Here is a 23839-nt window from a genome sequence, read left to right as displayed (position 1 = left end):
AGCTAATACAAATATAATACAGTATTGTGTCAGGGTGAAATAACGAGCCCAAATCAACTTCACGAACAGAACAGAATAGGAATGTTTGTTTACTTGAGGAAAGCTTTGAAAATCAGTATTACAACGTTGTGACAGGATTATACGTCTTTCATAATGCAAATAAAGCTTAATACAATGTACAATGAAATGAGATCGTACTCTAAGACAGAAGGAAATGACATGATGTTTAATCGTCATAAAAAAACGTGAGTAACATAGCCTGAATTATTAATACATGCCTTTAATTGCAGGAGGAATATAGTTACTTGTGTTATTTAATATCATAAACTTATGACATGTTATGATATTGTGTTTAGTGGAATATACGTACTTCGTGACACTCGTAAAGCAGCAATTGAAGTAATTGAATGAAAATGTCGATATGTACAATGAAATGAGGATATTGTGCGCAAGAATATAGGTTGGATTTATGGTAGTAAAGATGATTTATGAGGAATTATGAGACGTAAGCTGCGTATATGGCGAAAATATGGCATATATTAATAATTGGTGGAATTTATGCAGCGTAACGCCGATATTAGGTTAATGTTGTTGTTATTGTCACGCGATATATACGGTAGCATGTCATGTTGGGTTAAATGGAATACGAATACAACCATATGAGGTTTTTAAACTTACAGGCTGTTTATGGTGTACGATCATCAAGAGTATATCCTAGAAGTAACGTATTTACGAGAGAAACTTAGTATTTTTCTAGAAATATTTCACATGCTAGGCTAACTTCAAGTTGATTTCTGGTCAAAGACATGATTGGAACTAGGAAATGTTTTCATGATCCATAAAATTACCATCCATTAATAGATGACTTTCATTTACGATTTTATTCGAAATCTTTCGCAGATAGATTATTGTTATTTTTGAATCATGGTATGACACTATCAGTTGAATAACTTGCTTGTTGACACATGAATGTTGTGTTAGGTTACTCCTACACACTTTTAGGAAAAATTATGGATATTTAAGTTCATTTTATAGACATATTTTTTTTAAGGTGATTTACGATAATATGATAATGAATGGCAATTTTTAAGCCATGATTTCTGGAACTCGCTTATGTTGCTTACGCTATGTCAGAAACTCTTGAGGAAAGATATTTAATTCATTTGAGAAAATTGAGGACACTTGGTTGGGATTTAAATAATATTTTGAAAATATTTCTACAGTTTTTTTTTAATATGGTATAATGATTCTAAAGGACAATTGAACAATATGTAAACATCATTCTTGATATTTAACCTAAATTTGAATAATACTTAGATGTTATTCCAACAGTAATACAAGATGTTACAACATCGATGATTGATATTTGAAAAATATTTAAATGGTAATTAATATTATTATTAATGATATTCAGATAATATTTTAAGAAATATTTACAATATTTTGTTTAGGGATTGGAATTCAGTGAATACAAATGAGCATGTAGATGATTTCCTTTACTATTTTCCAAGTACTATCATTTTATTATTCAATAAACTAGGTGATAAGAACTTTGATTGGAATTCTTACTATTCATTCATTTATTTCTTTATTTTATAATTCGTAAAGGTATTTGGAGGCATATGAACTAGCTGTTTGGTAAATGAACCTAGAGTTTTGCTTAGTTATGGATTACAATTGAGCTGTGAAGGTTTACGAATGGACTTAAGGATGAGGCTGTGCATTATCTTCAGTTGAGTCCACGTAAAAAAAAAACGGATATATATACTTTTATCACAAATTTTATCCCTGAAAGGTATCGTGCAGTGAATATATATGTAATTGATATCATAACATGAAAAGTAAGAGATATTTCACAGAATAAGTAAAAATCGATGAAGGCGAAGGAGTATTTATATCGGACGGGATGAAATATTCAAATATTAGGACAAGACTGGACACTTATATTCATATAAGGTCACAGAGTTAGGATGATGCCCTCATGTCTCATTCCCATCCGTATGATAACTTGTAGTGTGCGGGAATTCATTATATTTATTTGGCCGCCTAACATTAGATAATGAATTATTGGCCGGAGTTTATGATAAAGTAATGGGAAAAGGCACGATACGGATAATGTACCCCGTTGTGAGCATTAATTGTCACCCATGTGAGTGGCAAATTGAGAATGTCACCACGGGAAATGACGGTCGACGAGGTACATTATTTTGGCGCCGAACAGTGGGGCGATACTGAGGATACCCTGGAGGATACCCAGGTGTGATAATTGATGCTCATTAGTGAAGCAAGATTGTGGATACCCAGGGGCACAGCATCGAGTTAGCATTAACATGAAAGTAAAATTGAGGACACTCAGTCCAATGACAAGATAATTATGAACATTGATTGATACTTACCGTTGAAGCAAGGCTGAGGATGCCTAACCAAACTATAAGATAATTGTTGGCCTATTATTTGACATACAAATGTGGTTTCTGGAAAATAGTTTTTGCATTAGCTAACGCTCGTCGTTGGAGAAGAATAATTGCATTGATTGACACCCAGAAACGCAGTGGATCTGAGGATATACGAGGCATCAAGAGTTACATAGAAAGTGTTGGACATGAGAAAGCTTCACCCAGAGATGGGGCAAGACTGATAGGAAGCAAAAGGTTGAGATTCGATGCATACGAGGGAAACCGAAAGAAGAAGTTGAGAGTTAGGCGAGGAGTCATGTGATCGAGGAAGGGAGCTGAAGAAGAAATGGATGATAATGATAGTGAATAATATAGCAGAGATATTTCATATAGTTAGTAGATTTAGATAGTTAATAATATTAATTTAGATCATGATATGATTTTTCTGTTGAGGTAGAAATAGCAAATAGGTTAATAAATTCCCAAATATCAAGAATGATTGTTTTTTTTTCCTCAAGTTTCTGAAATAACTGGGATAATGAGACGGTTGGTTATATGGGGGAGACCAGATTGTAGATCCCATACTGAATTGAAATACTGATATATTTTATTGGTTGCAAACTATAAACGATTAGCAAAATAGAATCTTTAGCGAAGCTAAGCAATTATAGATATAAAATGGCGACTATTAGTCAATTGAGGTCACAAGTTGAGGAATACCAAAAGGAAAAGGATGAGGAGATAGAGAAGATAACCGAGGAGTTAGAAAAGGCAAAAGAAGGGCAGAAAGGATTAATAGAAATATTGAAAGAGATGAGCAGAAAACAAGAAGAAAAACAAGAAGAAATGATCAAAAAACAAGAGGAGATGCAGAAGAAGCAGTTGGAAGAATTATTTGGAAAATTTCAAGAAGAGTACCAACAGAAACAGGAAGAGCTGCAGCGAAACCAGATGGAAGAGATAAGAAAAATGGAAGAGAGGCAGAAGGAGATGATGAAAACAGAAATTGGTAAAATCGGAAGAGAAGTTTTCGAAATAAAAAATGGATTAACGAATCTTCGAACCGAAATGATTGAAACAATGGAAAATAAGAATAAGGAGATCTATGAAGAAGTAAATAGAATCAGAGGCGAATTAACAGAAAGTAAGAAGTATATTCAAAGCTTGAAAGAGGATGAGATCAAGAGACTAACTGACAATTTGGAGTCAATAAAAACAGATTCACAAGAAAAATGGAATCAGTACGAAGGAAAGATAGAAACGATAAACGAAATTGTACAAACGACGAACAAAACAATGGAAGTGAACTTTATAACAGCGCGTGACCAGATTGGAGACAAAATAGGTATCATAAAAGAAGAAGAACGTATAAGTCCACAAAAATCATTACATGAAGAAACCGGGAAACAGAAGAAGCAAGAAGAATGGCGGCAGAAGCAGCTAGGACAAATAAGAAGAACGGAAGAGAGGCAGAAGAAAAGAAGAAAGGTGGAAATTGGAATAGTCCGAGCAGAAATTTGGCAAATGCAGAACGAATTAGAGAGGAACCAAATCAACGAACAGGACCAAGAAGGAAGATACTTATTTGAGTCAGACCAAATACTGATGAAGAGATTCGTGAGAGAGCTTACAACTATAACAGGTGTAAATCAAGTACATCACCATGGAGGAGGTGAACCGAATCCAAAGGTGAAAATAAAAGCAGAACAGGCAAGAACGGATGTCAAACGGACAAGGAAATTTCCGAAGGAAAGGAAGAACGAAATGGATTATCGAAATAAAAGAAAACGAACCAGAGAAAAGAAGAGATGGGAAGGAGCGATTAAAGGTCGACATTTCAATGGAGATATAGAGGAAGCCGAGGGTCTAGAACTTCAGGAGGATAAAAGAAAAGATAGAGAAGAGCAGAAATTGAATAAGAAAACCCAAACTTGTCAATTATGAAGAAGACCGAGAATAGAATGTAGAATGCTTCATTAGAACTATGCAGGACACTATAATATAAACAGGTCAATGAAAGCTCCATTTATATACAAAAATGAAATGGAAATAAATATACTGCAAGCAGTACATTTATTTACCCATAGCAGGGGAGAAAAATGTACCATTTCATTGCCCTGGTCATTTAGAATCGCGACATTGAAATCGTCATTTGCCGAGAATAGCGGTAAAATTCCGTAAATCGTGCGGCAGAAAGTTCGAAGTAATGAAATACAGACCTAACGAATCCATGCGGCCGTGAACACGTCGAGAGAAAAACTGCAGATGTGTCAAGTCGAGTAGGACGTGAATAAATCTTGAGACGGACAGACCTAACGAATCCATGCGGCCGTGAAAAAAAAAATTGTATTGTTATCCCGAGCTAAAAAAACAAGAGTCACTTAAAAAAAATCTAAAAAGAAGTCAATTTCGGAACGAAGTATCGAACGAGATTCTATACAAGAAGAGAAGGGATTGAAGCTGGAGAAGAGAAATTATTAATACAGTTACAACCATATGCGAAAAGTAAAGTAAATTACATCAAATTTCATATACGAATTATTAATATCTGGCGCGGAAGAAGAGCAAGGAAGGAAGATCTGATCTCGCAGGAGAAGTCGCCAGTTTACATTTTAAAATCAGCGTCAAGCAGAAAACATTTTTGACTACTATATAAAATATTACACCTTCTTAGTGTTTGCTAAAAAGATAGAGAATATACCCTGGATTGTTCAGTTCATAATTGAAACATGTATCTAATGACGACCTTCAATATATTTTTATTATTGCATGTAATCGACGGAGACATCATGGCTGAGTAATTCAAGGATATGGGGTCACAATCTGGAGGAACCCTAACCAACCGTTCTGCATGCCCGAAGCCCGAGTCCAGTTACCGGCAATGACGAGCACATGAACGCGACATGCTGTCCAAAGAAGACCCAGGATGAAATCCAGCCCAGCGGAATAGCGGAAGCAAGATAAGTGGAGTTCCTTATAGTTAATTTTCGTAGTTAAATTATTAGATTTGTGCGAATAATAGTGTGTGTTTAAGTTGAAATATTTGTACAGCAAGGTTAATATCTGGTTCATCGAGATATAAACTCCATGAATAGTGTCTTTGAAAAATAATCCATGTAATCGTTTGAGAACTCGGATCTAGTTAGTCTTTGACAAACCAAAAATTTATACTCCATGTATAGGCATGTTTAATTGTGTGCGTGTGTAGAGCTAATACAAATATAATACAGTATTGTGTCAGGGTGAAATAACGAGCCCAAATCAACTTCACGAACAGAACAGAATAGGAATGTTTGTTTACTTGAGGAAAGCTTTGAAAATCAGTATTACAACGTTGTGACAGGATTATACGTCTTTCATAATGCAAATAAAGCTTAATACAATGTACAATGAAATGAGATCGTACTCTAAGACAGAAGGAAATGACATGATGTTTAATCGTCATAAAAAAACGTGAGTAACATAGCCTGAATTATTAATACATGCCTTTAATTGCAGGAGGAATATAGTTACTTGTGTTATTTAATATCATAAACTTATGACATGTTATGATATTGTGTTTAGTGGAATATACGTACTTCGTGACACTCGTAAAGCAGCAATTGAAGTAATTGAATGAAAATGTCGATATGTACAATGAAATGAGGATATTGTGCGCAAGAATATAGGTTGGATTTATGGTAGTAAAGATGATTTATGAGGAATTATGAGACGTAAGCTGCGTATATGGCGAAAATATGGCATATATTAATAATTGGTGGAATTTATGCAGCGTAACGCCGATATTAGGTTAATGTTGTTGTTATTGTCACGCGATATATACGGTAGCATGTCATGTTGGGTTAAATGGAATACGAATACAACCATATGAGGTTTTTAAACTTACAGGCTGTTTATGGTGTACGATCATCAAGAGTATATCCTAGAAGTAACGTATTTACGAGAGAAACTTAGTATTTTTCTAGAAATATTTCACATGCTAGGCTAACTTCAAGTTGATTTCTGGTCAAAGACATGATTGGAACTAGGAAATGTTTTCATGATCCATAAAATTACCATCCATTAATAGATGACTTTCATTTACGATTTTATTCGAAATCTTTCGCAGATAGATTATTGTTATTTTTGAATCATGGTATGACACTATCAGTTGAATAACTTGCTTGTTGACACATGAATGTTGTGTTAGGTTACTCCTACACACTTTTAGGAAAAATTATGGATATTTAAGTTCATTTTATAGACATATTTTTTTTAAGGTGATTTACGATAATATGATAATGAATGGCAATTTTTAAGCCATGATTTCTGGAACTCGCTTATGTTGCTTACGCTATGTCAGAAACTCTTGAGGAAAGATATTTAATTCATTTGAGAAAATTGAGGACACTTGGTTGGGATTTAAATAATATTTTGAAAATATTTCTACAGTTTTTTTTAATATGGTATAATGATTCTAAAGGACAATTGAACAATATGTAAACATCATTCTTGATATTTAACCTAAATTTGAATAATACTTAGATGTTATTTCAACAGTAATACAAGATGTTACAACATCGATGATTGATATTTGAAAAATATTTAAATGGTAATTAATATTATTATTAATGATATTCAGATAATATTTTAAGAAATATTTACAATATTTTGTTTAGGGATTGGAATTCAGTGAATACAAATGAGCATGTAGATGATTTCCTTTACTATTTTCCAAGTACTATCATTTTATTATTCAATAAACTAGGTGATAAGAACTTTGATTGGAATTCTTACTATTCATTCATTTATTTCTTTATTTTATAATTCGTAAAGGTATTTGGAGGCATATGAACTAGCTGTTTGGTAAATGAACCTAGAGTTTTGCTTAGTTATGGATTACAATTGAGCTGTGAAGGTTTACGAATGGACTTAAGGATGAGGCTGTGCATTATCTTCAGTTGAGTCCACGTAAAAAAAAAACGGATATATATACTTTTATCACAAATTTTATCCCTGAAAGGTATCGTGCAGTGAATATATATGTAATTGATATCATAACATGAAAAGTAAGAGATATTTCACAGAATAAGTAAAAATCGATGAAGGCGAAGGAGTATTTATATCGGACGGGATGAAATATTCAAATATTAGGACAAGACTGGACACTTATATTCATATAAGGTCACAGAGTTAGGATGATGCCCTCATGTCTCATTCCCATCCGTATGATAACTTGTAGTGTGCGGGAATTCATTATATTTATTTGGCCGCCTAACATTAGATAATGAATTATTGGCCGGAGTTTATGATAAAGTAATGGGAAAAGGCACGATACGGATAATGTACCCCGTTGTGAGCATTAATTGTCACCCATGTGAGTGGCAAATTGAGAATGTCACCACGGGAAATGACGGTCGACGAGGTACATTATTTTGGCGCCGAACAGTGGGGCGATACTGAGGATACCCTGGAGGATACCCAGGTGTGATAATTGATGCTCATTAGTGAAGCAAGATTGTGGATACCCAGGGGCACAGCATCGAGTTAGCATTAACATGAAAGTAAAATTGAGGACACTCAGTCCAATGACAAGATAATTATGAACATTGATTGATACTTACCGTTGAAGCAAGGCTGAGGATGCCTAACCAAACTATAAGATAATTGTTGGCCTATTATTTGACATACAAATGTGGTTTCTGGAAAATAGTTTTTGCATTAGCTAACGCTCGTCGTTGGAGAAGAATAATTGCACTGATTGACACCCAGAAACGCAGTGGATCTGAGGATATACGAGGCATCAAGAGTTACATAGAAAGTGTTGGACATGAGAAAGCTTCACCCAGAGATGGGGCAAGACTGATAGGAAGCAAAAGGTTGAGATTCGATGCATACGAGGGAAACCGAAAGAAGAAGTTGAGAGTTAGGCGAGGAGTCATGTGATCGAGGAAGGGAGCTGAAGAAGAAATGGATGATAATGATAGTGAATAATATAGCAGAGATATTTCATATAGTTAGTAGATTTAGATAGTTAATAATATTAATTTAGATCATGATATGATTTTTCTGTTGAGGTAGAAATAGCAAATAGGTTAATAAATTCCCAAATATCAAGAATGATTGTTTTTTTTTCCTCAAGTTTCTGAAATAACTGGGATAATGAGACGGTTGGTTATATGGGGGAGACCAGATTGTAGATCCCATACTGAATTGAAATACTGATATATTTTATTGGTTGCAAACTATAAACGATTAGCAAAATAGAATCTTTAGCGAAGCTAAGCAATTATAGATATAAAATGGCGACTATTAGTCAATTGAGGTCACAAGTTGAGGAATACCAAAAGGAAAAGGATGAGGAGATAGAGAAGATAACCGAGGAGTTAGAAAAGGCAAAAGAAGGGCAGAAAGGAATAATAGAAATATTGAAAGAGATGAGCAGAAAACAAGAAGAAAAACAAGAAGAAATGATCAAAAAACAAGAGGAGATGCAGAAGAAGCAGTTGGAAGAATTATTTGGAAAATTTCAAGAAGAGTACCAACAGAAACAGGAAGAGCTGCAGCGAAACCAGATGGAAGAGATAAGAAAAATGGAAGAGAGGCAGAAGGAGATGATGAAAACAGAAATTGGTAAAATCGGAAGAGAAGTTTTCGAAATAAAAAATGGATTAACGAATCTTCGAACCGAAATGATTGAAACAATGGAAAATAAGAATAAGGAGATCTATGAAGAAGTAAATAGAATCAGAGGCGAATTAACAGAAAGTAAGAAGTATATTCAAAGCTTGAAAGAGGATGAGATCAAGAGACTAACTGACAATTTGGAGTCAATAAAAACAGATTCACAAGAAAAATGGAATCAGTACGAAGGAAAGATAGAAACGATAAACGAAATTGTACAAACGACGAACAAAACAATGGAAGTGAACTTTATAACAGCGCGTGACCAGATTGGAGACAAAATAGGTATCATAAAAGAAGAAGAACGTATAAGTCCACAAAAATCATTACATGAAGAAACCGGGAAACAGAAGAAGCAAGAAGAATGGCGGCAGAAGCAGCTAGGACAAATAAGAAGAACGGGAGAGAGGCAGAAGAAAAGAAGAAAGGTGGAAATTGGAATAGTCCGAGCAGAAATTTGGCAAATGCAGAACGAATTAGAGAGGAACCAAATCAACGAACAGGACCAAGAAGGAAGATACTTATTTGAGTCAGACCAAATACTGATGAAGAGATTCGTGAGAGAGCTTACAACTATAACAGGTGTAAATCAAGTACATCACCATGGAGGAGGTGAACCGAATCCAAAGGTGAAAATAAAAGCAGAACAGGCAAGAACGGATGTCAAACGGACAAGGAAATTTCCGAAGGAAAGGAAGAACGAAATGGATTATCGAAATAAAAGAAAACGAACCAGAGAAAAGAAGAGATGGGAAGGAGCGATTAAAGGTCGACATTTCAATGGAGATATAGAGGAAGCCGAGGGTCTAGAACTTCAGGAGGATAAAAGAAAAGATAGAGAAGAGCAGAAATTGAATAAGAAAACCCAAACTTGTCAATTATGAAGAAGACCGAGAATAGAATGTAGAATGCTTCATTAGAACTATGCAGGACACTATAATATAAACAGGTCAATGAAAGCTCCATTTATATACAAAAATGAAATGGAAATAAATATACTGCAAGCAGTACATTTATTTACCCATAGCAGGGGAGAAAAATGTACCATTTCATTGCCCTGGTCATTTAGAATCGCGACATTGAAATCGTCATTTGCCGAGAATAGCGGTAAAATTCCGTAAATCGTGCGGCAGAAAGTTCGAAGTAATGAAATACAGACCTAACGAATCCATGCGGCCGTGAACACGTCGAGAGAAAAACTGCAGATGTGTCAAGTCGAGTAGGACGTGAATAAATCTTGAGACGGACAGACCTAACGAATCCATGCGGCCGTGAAAAAAAAAATTGTATTGTTATCCCGAGCTAAAAAAACAAGAGTCACTTAAAAAAAATCTAAAAAGAAGTCAATTTCGGAACGAAGTATCGAACGAGATTCTATACAAGAAGAGAAGGGATTGAAGCTGGAGAAGAGAAATTATTAATACAGTTACAACCATATGCGAAAAGTAAAGTAAATTACATCAAATTTCATATACGAATTATTAATATCTGGCGCGGAAGAAGAGCAAGGAAGGAAGATCTGATCTCGCAGGAGAAGTCGCCAGTTTACATTTTAAAATCAGCGTCAAGCAGAAAACATTTTTGACTACTATATAAAATATTACACCTTCTTAGTGTTTGCTAAAAAGATAGAGAATATACCCTGGATTGTTCAGTTCATAATTGAAACATGTATCTAATGACGACCTTCAATATATTTTTATTATTGCATGTAATCGACGGAGACATCATGGCTGAGTAATTCAAGGATATGGGGTCACAATCTGGAGGAACCCTAACCAACCGTTCTGCATGCCCGAAGCCCGAGTCCAGTTACCGGCAATGACGAGCACATGAACGCGACATGCTGTCCAAAGAAGACCCAGGATGAAATCCAGCCCAGCGGAATAGCGGAAGCAAGATAAGTGGAGTTCCTTATAGTTAATTTTCGTAGTTAAATTATTAGATTTGTGCGAATAATAGTGTGTGTTTAAGTTGAAATATTTGTACAGCAAGGTTAATATCTGGTTCATCGAGATATAAACTCCATGAATAGTGTCTTTGAAAAATAATCCATGTAATCGTTTGAGAACTCGGATCTAGTTAGTCTTTGACAAACCAAAAATTTATACTCCATGTATAGGCATGTTTAATTGTGTGCGTGTGTAGAGCTAATACAAATATAATACAGTATTGTGTCAGGGTGAAATAACGAGCCCAAATCAACTTCACGAACAGAACAGAATAGGAATGTTTGTTTACTTGAGGAAAGCTTTGAAAATCAGTATTACAACGTTGTGACAGGATTATACGTCTTTCATAATGCAAATAAAGCTTAATACAATGTACAATGAAATGAGATCGTACTCTAAGACAGAAGGAAATGACATGATGTTTAATCGTCATAAAAAAAACGTGAGTAACATAGCCTGAATTATTAATACATGCCTTTAATTGCAGGAGGAATATAGTTACTTGTGTTATTTAATATCATAAACTTATGACATGTTATGATATTGTGTTTAGTGGAATATACGTACTTCGTGACACTCGTAAAGCAGCAATTGAAGTAATTGAATGAAAATGTCGATATGTACAATGAAATGAGGATATTGTGCGCAAGAATATAGGTTGGATTTATGGTAGTAAAGATGATTTATGAGGAATTATGAGACGTAAGCTGCGTATATGGCGAAAATATGGCATATATTAATAATTGGTGGAATTTATGCAGCGTAACGCCGATATTAGGTTAATGTTGTTGTTATTGTCACGCGATATATACGGTAGCATGTCATGTTGGGTTAAATGGAATACGAATACAACCATATGAGGTTTTTAAACTTACAGGCTGTTTATGGTGTACGATCATCAAGAGTATATCCTAGAAGTAACGTATTTACGAGAGAAACTTAGTATTTTTCTAGAAATATTTCACATGCTAGGCTAACTTCAAGTTGATTTCTGGTCAAAGACATGATTGGAACTAGGAAATGTTTTCATGATCCATAAAATTACCATCCATTAATAGATGACTTTCATTTACGATTTTATTCGAAATCTTTCGCAGATAGATTATTGTTATTTTTGAATCATGGTATGACACTATCAGTTGAATAACTTGCTTGTTGACACATGAATGTTGTGTTAGGTTACTCCTACACACTTTTAGGAAAAATTATGGATATTTAAGTTCATTTTATAGACATATTTTTTTTAAAGGTGATTTACGATAATATGATAATGAATGGCAATTTTTAAGCCATGATTTCTGGAACTCGCTTATGTTGCTTACGCTATGTCAGAAACTCTTGAGGAAAGATATTTAATTCATTTGAGAAAATTGAGGACACTTGGTTGGGATTTAAATAATATTTTGAAAATATTTCTACAGTTTTTTTTTAATATGGTATAATGATTCTAAAGGACAATTGAACAATATGTAAACATCATTCTTGATATTTAACCTAAATTTGAATAATACTTAGATGTTATTTCAACAGTAATACAAGATGTTACAACATCGATGATTGATATTTGAAAAATATTTAAATGGTAATTAATATTATTATTAATGATATTCAGATAATATTTTAAGAAATATTTACAATATTTTGTTTAGGGATTGGAATTCAGTGAATACAAATGAGCATGTAGATGATTTCCTTTACTATTTTCCAAGTACTATCATTTTATTATTCAATAAACTAGGTGATAAGAACTTTGATTGGAATTCTTACTATTCATTCATTTATTTCTTTATTTTATAATTCGTAAAGGTATTTGGAGGCATATGAACTAGCTGTTTGGTAAATGAACCTAGAGTTTTGCTTAGTTATGGATTACAATTGAGCTGTGAAGGTTTACGAATGGACTTAAGGATGAGGCTGTGCATTATCTTCAGTTGAGTCCACGTAAAAAAAAACGGATATATATACTTTTATCACAAATTTTATCCCTGAAAGGTATCGTGCAGTGAATATATATGTAATTGATATCATAACATGAAAAGTAAGAGATATTTCACAGAATAAGTAAAAATCGATGAAGGCGAAGGAGTATTTATATCGGACGGGATGAAATATTCAAATATTAGGACAAGACTGGACACTTATATTCATATAAGGTCACAGAGTTAGGATGATGCCCTCATGTCTCATTCCCATCCGTATGATAACTTGTAGTGTGCGGGAATTCATTATATTTATTTGGCCGCCTAACATTAGATAATGAATTATTGGCCGGAGTTTATGATAAAGTAATGGGAAAAGGCACGATACGGATAATGTACCCCGTTGTGAGCATTAATTGTCACCCATGTGAGTGGCAAATTGAGAATGTCACCACGGGAAATGACGGTCGACGAGGTACACAAGACAACATTGATATTGCACGACAGCTGATGAGCCAGGTCATGAGTCACGTGCATATATGGTTTCAAGATAATGGCCTTCAACTATCCATCAAAAATGTGCGGCAATGATATTTACTCATAAACGTTCTTATGATCACTCTCCCTTTACTTTTGAGGGATATTGTATCCCTCTTACTACTCATCACAAATACCTCGGCATAATATTTGATCAAAAACTCACCTGGCAACAACATATTACATTGATACGTTCAAAAGTTGATGGATTTATCAAAATTCTTAAAATTGTAGTTCGTCGTAACTGGGGCGCCGACCCCAACACTGCTCTTTCCTTATACAAAGCATCTATACGCTCCCTTTTTGATTATTCAGCTCATATAATAGACATCGCTTCAGTTACCTCGCTTATTCCACTCAATACCCTTCAATTTCAAGTTTTACGCCTTTGTATTGGAGCACTTAAGACTACTCCAACCAATGCATTATTAGTGGAAACGAGTGAAGTCCCACTTGTGATAAGGCGTTTATTACTCGCACAAAAATATCTGATTAAAAGGCTTGCTTTTTCATCTTCCCCTTTAATTCCAAAAGGTACAGCTTCTACATGACTATCAACAATGTCTGCCTAGATCGGGACGCGTTCCAGCCATATATAATGCATATATCATTATAAACAGATCCTGCACTTCGATCTTCAGGACTCCTTCCATACCCATGTATTCTACTCCATTTGCAAGCTTACCTTACACATCCACAATAATTTTCTCTCATAAATCTTTATTAACAGGATCGTCAGCTATCGCTGATTGCTCCTTCCCCATGTCAAAAACAAATGCGCATATCTCCCTCTGTTATCGGTGTAGACTTTTACACAGATGGGGAAAATCACCCTCAAGGAGTCGGTGCTGCTTTTGTTATTAGAGACTCCAGCACAATTGAAAGTTTTCAACTTCCGACTACTTTCTCCATCTTTTCTGCATAGCTATTTGCCATCCAACAGGCATTAATTTACATACAACAACATTCCTTACCAAAAGCTACTATTTATACCGACGCTAAAAGTGTATTACAGGCATTATCATCCGTTACTCCATCCTTAAATTTATATATATACTGCCAAATCCCTACTTTATCAACTTGAACAAAATTGCATATATATTACACTCGTATGGATACCGGGACATTCCAATATTCTTGGTAATGATCTAGCGGACACTGCTGCTAAAGAAGCTAGTCGACTCCCAACGCCCCCACTCACAGTAGCTATACCCCCTCTTGATTTCTATCCCCGTCTTAAGGACACTGCCTACAGCTCCTGGCAAGATGACTGGAATCAATCTGCGCGTTATAGAGGCACGTATTATTATCAACTCCAACCACAAATTACCACAAAACCCTGGTTTGCCAGGGGTACATACACACGTCGACATATCACTAACATAATTAGATTACGTTTCAATCATTCCCTTACGCCGCAATACAAGTTTCGTTTTCTTCAGTTAATCAGCCTAACTGTGTATGTGGTGATTTAGAAGGGGATAGTAACCATCTATTTTTTCAATGTCCTGTCTATTCTGCACCCCAGCGTAAGCTACTCGCTAGCCTGACATGAATGAAAATTCCCTTTCCTACAAGTCTTACCGGTACTTGTCTATTAATTGATCTCTCATCTGATATCATTGCAGTTCTTAATCAATTTATTGACGATGCTCAATTGATCCTATAATCATTCCACGCTTATGGTCATTTAATTACATATTTCACTGGTATATACATTTATTCAGTCATTTTCATTTGATCTTAGTTTTCTTTTGGCTCCCGTTATACTTCACTTTAGTTGCTACTGTTTGTCTCGCTACTGTTCACAGCTACAGTCTTTTGTTACTCCCGTTCCTCATGTTTCAAATATTATTATACGTAATTCCGGTACATTCGTCTTTCACTAACTACTTCAATTCGGTTTTAACGTCCGCCACAACTCCACAGGATTGGAGTCAATTTCTCCTTGTGCCATTAGAAAAACCACCAACTGAAGGACATGTATATCCACGGTACCGAGGCATAAGCTTGGGATCCTGTATTAGGAAGGTTTTTCTACGTATACTGCTCTGTCGCTTACTATGGTGCTTGGAATATTATAATTTATTGCCAAAATACCAATTTGCTTTTATCAAAGGAAGAAGTACTTTTGACGCTATAAACATTTTCTTAACGGATCTTACTTTAGCTAGATTTCGAAAACAAGATACTCTTGCCATTTTCACAGACATCAAACAGGCATATGATAATGTTAATATTCATGTATTACTCCAAAAATTAACGGATATGCAATTTCCTCCCAATTTTATCACTATCATAGGGCAACTTTTATACTATCGATGCCTACACGTTAAATCATCACGGCAGCCTCCTAACATTCGTTATAGTTCCAAGGGCTTACCCCAAGGTGACGTACTAAGTGGTATATTATTTGCATTATACCTCAAGGATCTAGAAACACTCATTACTCATGATGCTCGCATAATTACGTACGCGGATGATGTCCTAATATACGTTACTAAAAGTACAGTATTGGAAGCCAGACAAACCATCTCGCAAGTACTAGACAACGCAAATAATTGGTTCAATGACCATGGATTCGAAGTTTCGCAGAATAAGTGTGCTGCCATGGCATTCACCAATAAACGAAGTTATGATCAATCACGAATACAAAGTAGTACTTTAATCATTTCGATTCGTACAACCTATAAATATTTAGGTATATATTTAGATAATAAGTTAACCTGAAAATATCATTTTGAATCCCTACACTATAAAACAAATAACTTTTCAAATATTCTCAAAGCTATCGTAAGGAGGAACTGGGGGGCGGACCTAGTCATGGCGTTGAAAATTTATAAGAATACCATACGATCAAGGTTAGATTACGGATGCTTCTTTTTTAACATGGCATCTGCCACCCTTGTCCATAAATTAGACGTTATTCAATACAAAGCGATACGACTATGCATTTGTGCATTGAAATCAAGCCCCACTAATGCGTTGCTGGTTGAAACTGGAGAAATGCCGTTGTTCTTACGGAGAAAGTTTCTAGCAAACAAGTTCTTACTAAGAAAAATCTCGCTTACCTTCTATTTGTTATTTCCTAAATTACAACTTCTCTCGGAATATTTTCAAAAATACCCTAATACTAAATTAAAACCGCCTGACCTCTTAACAGCCTTAGAAAACATTAGAGATTATAACAATCAAATCATTAAATGTCCCTCTCTACCTCATTATTCCTTCCCATACTCTGTATCATTGTATAAACCACAACTTATTATATCCCAATTCGGATTCAATACCAAACAAAGCATACAATCTTCTCATATTATTTCTTTTCCATTCCCAGTATGCCTATCTCCTCATCAGGATACATTATTTTCACGGATGGTTCTCGAAATGACCAAGGTGTCGGAGCAGCTTACTATATACCTTCATCTAAAACCTCCGGTAAATTCACACTACCAAAACATGCTTCTATCTTCACTGCTGAAGCATTCGCCATTCGGCAGGCCCTATTATATGTCAAACTTCATGCTATATCAAAAGCCATCATATTTTCTGATTCACAGAGTGTTCTAAAATGCATACAATCAACTCAAAGTCCAAGTTCGTGGTATGTCCTCAATATTAAAAAACTATTATTTAACCTAGACCAAAACCATCAGGATATAACGTTGGTCTGGATTCCAGGCCATTCTAATATTAATGGCAATCTTAAAGCTGATTTACTTGCCAAAGACGCTACTTTAGTAAATGGGTTCAACTGTAACATCGCTATTCCCGCTACTGATATTCAACCTCTCATAAAACATGCACTTTGTCAGGAATGGCAGGACGATTGGAAAGGATCTGCGACTTTAAAGGGTGGTTTTTATTTTAATGTGCAACCTTCTATCTGTTTACGGCCATGGTTTGCTAAAGGGAAATACGCACGTCGGCATGTTACCACTATCATTCGCTTTCGTTTGAACCATGCACTCACACCAGCCTATAAATTTCGATTTCAGTTAAATGACTCACCGCTATGTAATTGTGGTAACGCTATCGGGGATGCTAATCACATTATTCTACAATGTAAAACATTTAACTCACAACGAAACATTCTCTTTCAACGATTATTAGAACAACAGGTTGCCTTTCTCACATGTATCTCTTGCCTAGTATCCAATCTCACACCGGAAATTGTGCTGGCCATCACGGACTACTTAAATAAATGTAACATTTGTCTTTAAATACTCTCACACAATTTAAATTACTCAATGTGATGTATCTCGTTCTTCGTAATTTCAACATACATTCTTCTGATAATAATGACCAATCGTTCTATACGCATACATGTAACATTCATATAATAAAAAAAATAGAGACTACAGTGTTCAAGCGAGTGTACATTTGGTGACTGGGTAAATTGCGTCTGTGCAGCGCCCAACAACACAAAAGAAGAAGAAGAAGTCTTTCACTAACTAAATCAGAGCATTGCGCATTACTGTTTCTATGTTTTAGTTCCCTCTTAGCAGTGATAGTGTGCAGTTGAGTGGACAGTCGCTGTGACGAGGTAGCGTGGACGGTATTGAATAGTGATTCTACGAGTGTAATTCGTAAGTGATGGGGGAGCAAAGTGGTGGCGAGGAGTCTCCGGATCCTTCAACCCTCACAGTTGCTCGGGAAGAAACAGTTCAAATGGAACAAGATGCGGATGATAGTTCAAGTGAGAATAGTGGTACATTGAGTAATTCTAATACAACAGATGCGTCTGTGAATAATGAGACTGGTGCTACGGTTTCGAAGACTGAGTCGCAGGAACTTTACCCTAGTACTCATTATGGACCCTTCATTATTTTTGTGGAGTCCACAGCAACAGGCAATGTCGGAAACATGCATCCCATGACCTTGGGTAGAATTTTCTATGAGAAAAACATTCCAGGAAATAAATTCGTGGCCCGAAAGGGTCGAAATAGGGTACAAATAGAATTTGGTGCAGGCAAATTCATTTTTGAAACACCCTTTATTAGTTGAGCTTACACTCCGGGCATACATACCGAGCTCTAATGTATTGCGTGTAGGAGTTATCAGGGGAGTCGAGAAGACGTTAAATGAGGCTACTATATTAAAGCACTTAAAGTCTACTGCTGCTATAAAATCTGTACGGCGTTTGAACCGTAGAATTGTTAGCGAGGAATGTCCCCACTGGATCTATAAAAGTGGTTTTTCGTGCGCAGAAACTTCCACAGTATGTGTCATTATATCAGGTGCATTTAGAGGTGGAGCCATATGTTTTTGCTCCCATCCTCTGTAAAAAATGCCAACGGTACGGTCACGTTGATAAACATTGCAGAGCAACAAGTCCAAGGTGTGGGAAATGTGCATTGCACCATACTACGGCGAACTGTACGGAAACTTTCTTGCAATGCGTGCATTGTCGCGGCACCCATTCAACTGGAGCCGTTGACTGTCCAGCTCACCAGCAGCAAGTCCGTATTAAAAAGATCATGAGCAATCAGAACTTATCTTTCAGGACGCTGTACAAAGAGTTCAACCTATTGAATATAATGTTGTGGACAATTCCCAAAATGTTCCCCCTTTAACTGGGGAGGAGCCGACTCCTACACAGGAGAATCCCCGTAAGAGAAAATTTACACAAGTAATTTTAAAATCACCTAGACCAGTACCAGCCCCAGGATATGATAGAAATGGTTATCATAATTTGGTTCGAGAGATTCCCCGTACGGAGATGGTTGCTTCACGAGTTACACCTTTTTTCCAATGGCACAAGCCGGAGGATGGAGGCATCGTTGGACGAGCCTGCTGCCACTAGTAGCGCGTCAATGGCGCAACCGCTTTCATCATTTCATCGGCAAAGATAACATCTTCAAAGTGGTCTTTATCAATCTATTCAGCAATTGGTGCAATTATTGGGTGATCACCCCGCGTTAGCCCATAATATATTCCATTTAAGGGACAAGGTTTGCAGTTTCATTCAATTCTATGATCAGAATCACTCAATGGAACTCTAGAAGTCTCATGAACAAACGTCATGAGCTCTTTAAATTGATTCATGAAACCGTACCTCACTTTCTAGCTATACAAGAAACTTGGTTTGATCTTGAGACTCACATCGCGTATCCTAATTACAATGTTTTGCGTAATGATGGCCCCGGTTATGGTGGGGTTGCCTTTTTGGTGCACTCTTCAGTGACATATAGCATTCATTCCAATATTCAGGTCATACCCCATACATGTGTTATAGGATTATATTATATGCATATTTTACTTGTGAACATCTGTTGTCCTCCTGACGTTTCCATTAATGAGAGACAATGGGACCAATTTTTTCAAAAATTTACTACAGAACCATATGTTTTTATGTTTGGGGATTTTAATCTTCACCACACAATGTGGGGAGGAAATTTGGATACACTTCAAGGTACGCAGTTCCTTAATGCAGTAAATAACCATGCTCTTGCTATTTTGAATGATGGCTCTCCTACGCGATTGACTGCGCTTTCTGCCCCTCCTAGCGCAGTAGATTTAACATTGTGTAAGCGAAGTATGGAGTCTATCCCTACATGACATACGTTGAGTGATACTTATTCCAGTGATCATTTCCCCATTGCTATTTCTTATGGTGTAGGCAGACCTATTTCTCCACCGCAGCATATAGTTCTCAATGACATGATTCGTTCTTTGAGGAGATTTAAACCGCACATATATACCTCTTACATTGAGGATGAGTTACAAAAAGTACCGGACAATAATTTTTCATATCAAACTTTACTTCAGATTTTAACAGATTATTTTCATCTTCACCACCCCATCATCGCTACACCTCCTTTATCTTCTAGGAAACCTGCGAATGTTAAATGGTGGGATGAGGAATGTCATTTACTTATTCAAACCCGCAAAGTACTTTTTCGACAATATAGGCAGCACGCCACACCTGAAAATTATTTCCGGCTCAAACGACACATAGCACAGACTCGCAGAATTTTCCATAAAAAAACGTCGTATCGCTTGGAGGGAATTTATATCGTCCTTCACGCGTCAGGTTCCAATTGCAGACTTGTGGAATGCCATAAGGGCAATCACAAGAGTTACGCAGCACTCCCCTGCCAAGACCATCCCAGGTCAGGTCTTATCCGATTTTCTTGTTCGAGAGACGCCAGATTATGTCGTACCGCAGTATGTTCATTCACAAGACCCACAAGATGCACGTTTTTCCGTATTGTTACAACCCTGCGATTATCAGGAATTAGAGGCAGTTCTACAATCGTGCTCGAATTCATCCCCCGGTCCAGATAATGTATCATATCAGATGCTTAAATTATTACCCATTAGAGCAAAGAAGGCATTATTAAATATTAAATTACAATACTCCAGTTAGTTGGAATGAATTTTTTCTGATTCCGATTCTTAAAAATAAGCAGTTACCCACTGAGCTTAATAATTATCGAGGTATAGTACTAGGTTCGTGCCTCCGTAAAGTCTTTTTAAAGATCTTACTTCGAAGAATCATATGGGTATTAGAATACTATAACTTGACGCCTCGATATCAATATGCCTTTTTTAAGGGACGCAGTACATAGTGTATGATGCATTTAATAGTTTTGTTATCGATTTGTTATTAGCTCGGCACAGAAAATATAGTACCATAGCGGTTTCCCTTGATATTCAACGGGCTTATGATTCCGTACCTTTGAACATATTATGGGAAAGATTCCTGAGGGATTTATTATCATTCTCAGACAACTTCTTACATATCGGTCACTGAGATTTAAATCGACACATTATACAATCCAGCCCCGGCAGGTAAGTAATGGGTTGCCACAGGGCGATATTCTGAGTGGCATTCTTTTCGCTCTTTTTATGAAGGATTTCGAAACGGTCATTCTCCGTCATGCTCGACTACAGGCGTATGCTGACGATTTTTTGCTTTATTATACGCATGAGAATTTACAGCTCTGTAGGCAACATATTAGTTACACGCTTCACGAAGCTAGAGCATGGTTAGAAGCCCATGGGTTAACTCTTTCCATAGCGAAATGTCGAGTGATGATATTTACACATCACCGAACCTATGACCGATCACCACTTTCCTTTGATCAGTATGAAATCCCCGTAGTTAGTTACCATAAATATCTTGGGTTATTTGTCGATCAGAAACTTACATGGAAACAACATTTTTTATATTTGCGTTCGAAAAGCGAACGGTATATTCAGGTAATACAAGCTGTAACCCGTAGGCAATGGGGAGCAGATCCAGTTGTGGTGCTATCCTTGTATAAAACCACTATTAGGGCGATATTGGACTACGGATCACATATTTTTGACTTGGCATCGTATACGAACTTGAATACTCTTAACATTTGTCAATATAAAGCAATACGCTCCTGTATTGGAGCTTTAAAGTCCACACCTACAAATGCACTTTTGGTCGAATCCTGCGAAGCTCCCTTACATGTGCGTAGAAAAATACTTGCTACTCAATATTTACTCAAAAAATTTTCTCTGACAAGTCATCCTTTAATTCGGAAGTTACAGTTACTCTCGGAGTATTATTCCTTACGGCGTCAGGGTTTACGACGATTGCCAGTTCTGTTTCATGCTTTTACTACATTGAAGTCGAAACAGTATACATTAATACACAGTGTTAACTTAATGCCCTATACCTTATCCTATCCGGATTCTTATTATAAGCCTCAAATAATATGGCCTATACGTAATGGCTCTACTAACGTTATTTGTTTGCAGGGGACCGAGATTCGTCCTGTTAAAAGAGTGAAACTTTCCAATATTCCACAAAGCATGAACACTTTTACAGATGGGGCCAAGAACATTACTGGAGTTGGGTCCGCTTATTATATACCTTCTCTAAATGTTAAAAAACAATAGTGATTGTTCGATTTTTTACTGCGGAGCTATTCGCTATACAGCAGGCTCTACTTTTTGTTCAGCGTCAGGGCTATACGCGAGTTACGATCTATACGGATTCGCTGAATGCATTGCAGTCTTTGGTCTCGTACGAGTTATCCTATAATTGGTATGTATACAATGTCAAGAGTCTCCTTTATATGCTTGACAACTTCGGTATTTACATAACTTTAGTATGGGTACCAGGCCATGTGGGTATCTTAGGAAATGTAAAAGTAGATTGTCTTGCAAAACAAGCTTCTCCTCTCCCTGTTCCGAATACTAACAATATTGTTCCTGCTTCTGACTATGTAGTTGTTATCCGACAAGCTGGTCGTCAAGAATGGCAGAATTACTGGCGACAGACTGCACAAGTCAAAGGTAACTTTTATTATCATTTACAACCAACAATTCTGGTTAAACCATGGTTTATACGAGGATCATATTCTAGACGACATATTATTAACATCATTCGGTTACGGTTTGATCATGCCCTTACGCCACAATATAGATCTCGTTTCCATTTAACGCAGTATACAAACTGTTCGTGTGGTACAAATATTATTAATGGCGACTCCAACCACATCTTATTTGAATGTTCTTTATATGACAACACCCGTAAAAAAAACTTATGACTAATCTCAAGCGACTCAAGCAGGTATTTCCAACCAGTGTTTCTTGTTTGCTCTGTAATCCTGCAGTCGAGATTATTAGAGTTCTAAATTTGTTTCTGGGTGAAGCCAATATCGTGTTATAATTCTGTCCGCAATATATGGTGAGATGTTCTCATGTTTTTGATGGTTCCATTTGAGTGATTCCTTATAGTATTAGTGTATTACTTGAGAGTGCTATTTCGGATTATCAGAGTGTGTGACACTTTAGAAGAAGTGTGATTGCAAGAACGGAAGTTTCTCGTATGAGAACAGTGTGCTCTAGCAAACTAGGGTTATTATGTGATATAGTGAAGAATAGTGTTTGTGTAATCTACTTGCAAGATCAAACATTATTGAACTGAAGTTTTCATTTATACTAGTGCTACTACATGAGCAAGGGAGTATTGACTGGGTGAAATGTCGTAGACACAGCCCATAAGCATCAGCAAGCAAGCAAGCTGTTTCTAGGTTAGTTCTCATCTCTGCACTAAATTCTCTGGTATATACCTCAACTCCTCCATATTCCTTCAATTAATACTCCTATTAGCTTTAACTTTTTCCTTTCTCCCTACTACATTTTTCCTAAGTGTTTGTCTATCCCAATTGTAGGCCCGGTGTTGTTTTTGAGTAGTAGACAAGTCGCCAAGACGGGCCACTTCGGCGTGAAGTTTAGTACCTTTGTGTCCCCGTGCTTTTTTCTGTGTCACACTCCCTTATTTCCCCCCTTCTCACCTGCATCAAATTATTACGTTCCATACGAGAATTTACATGACATTTCCGCAGCTCGATCATATTTACTGGTACTCTACATGCGAAATGTA

Source organism: Anabrus simplex, chromosome 1 (genome assembly GCF_040414725.1).
Source record: "Anabrus simplex isolate iqAnaSimp1 chromosome 1, ASM4041472v1, whole genome shotgun sequence".
NCBI lineage: Eukaryota > Metazoa > Arthropoda > Insecta > Orthoptera > Tettigoniidae > Anabrus > Anabrus simplex.
The sequence above is the reverse complement of the archived record's forward strand: the minus strand, read 5'-3'. Positions refer to the sequence as shown.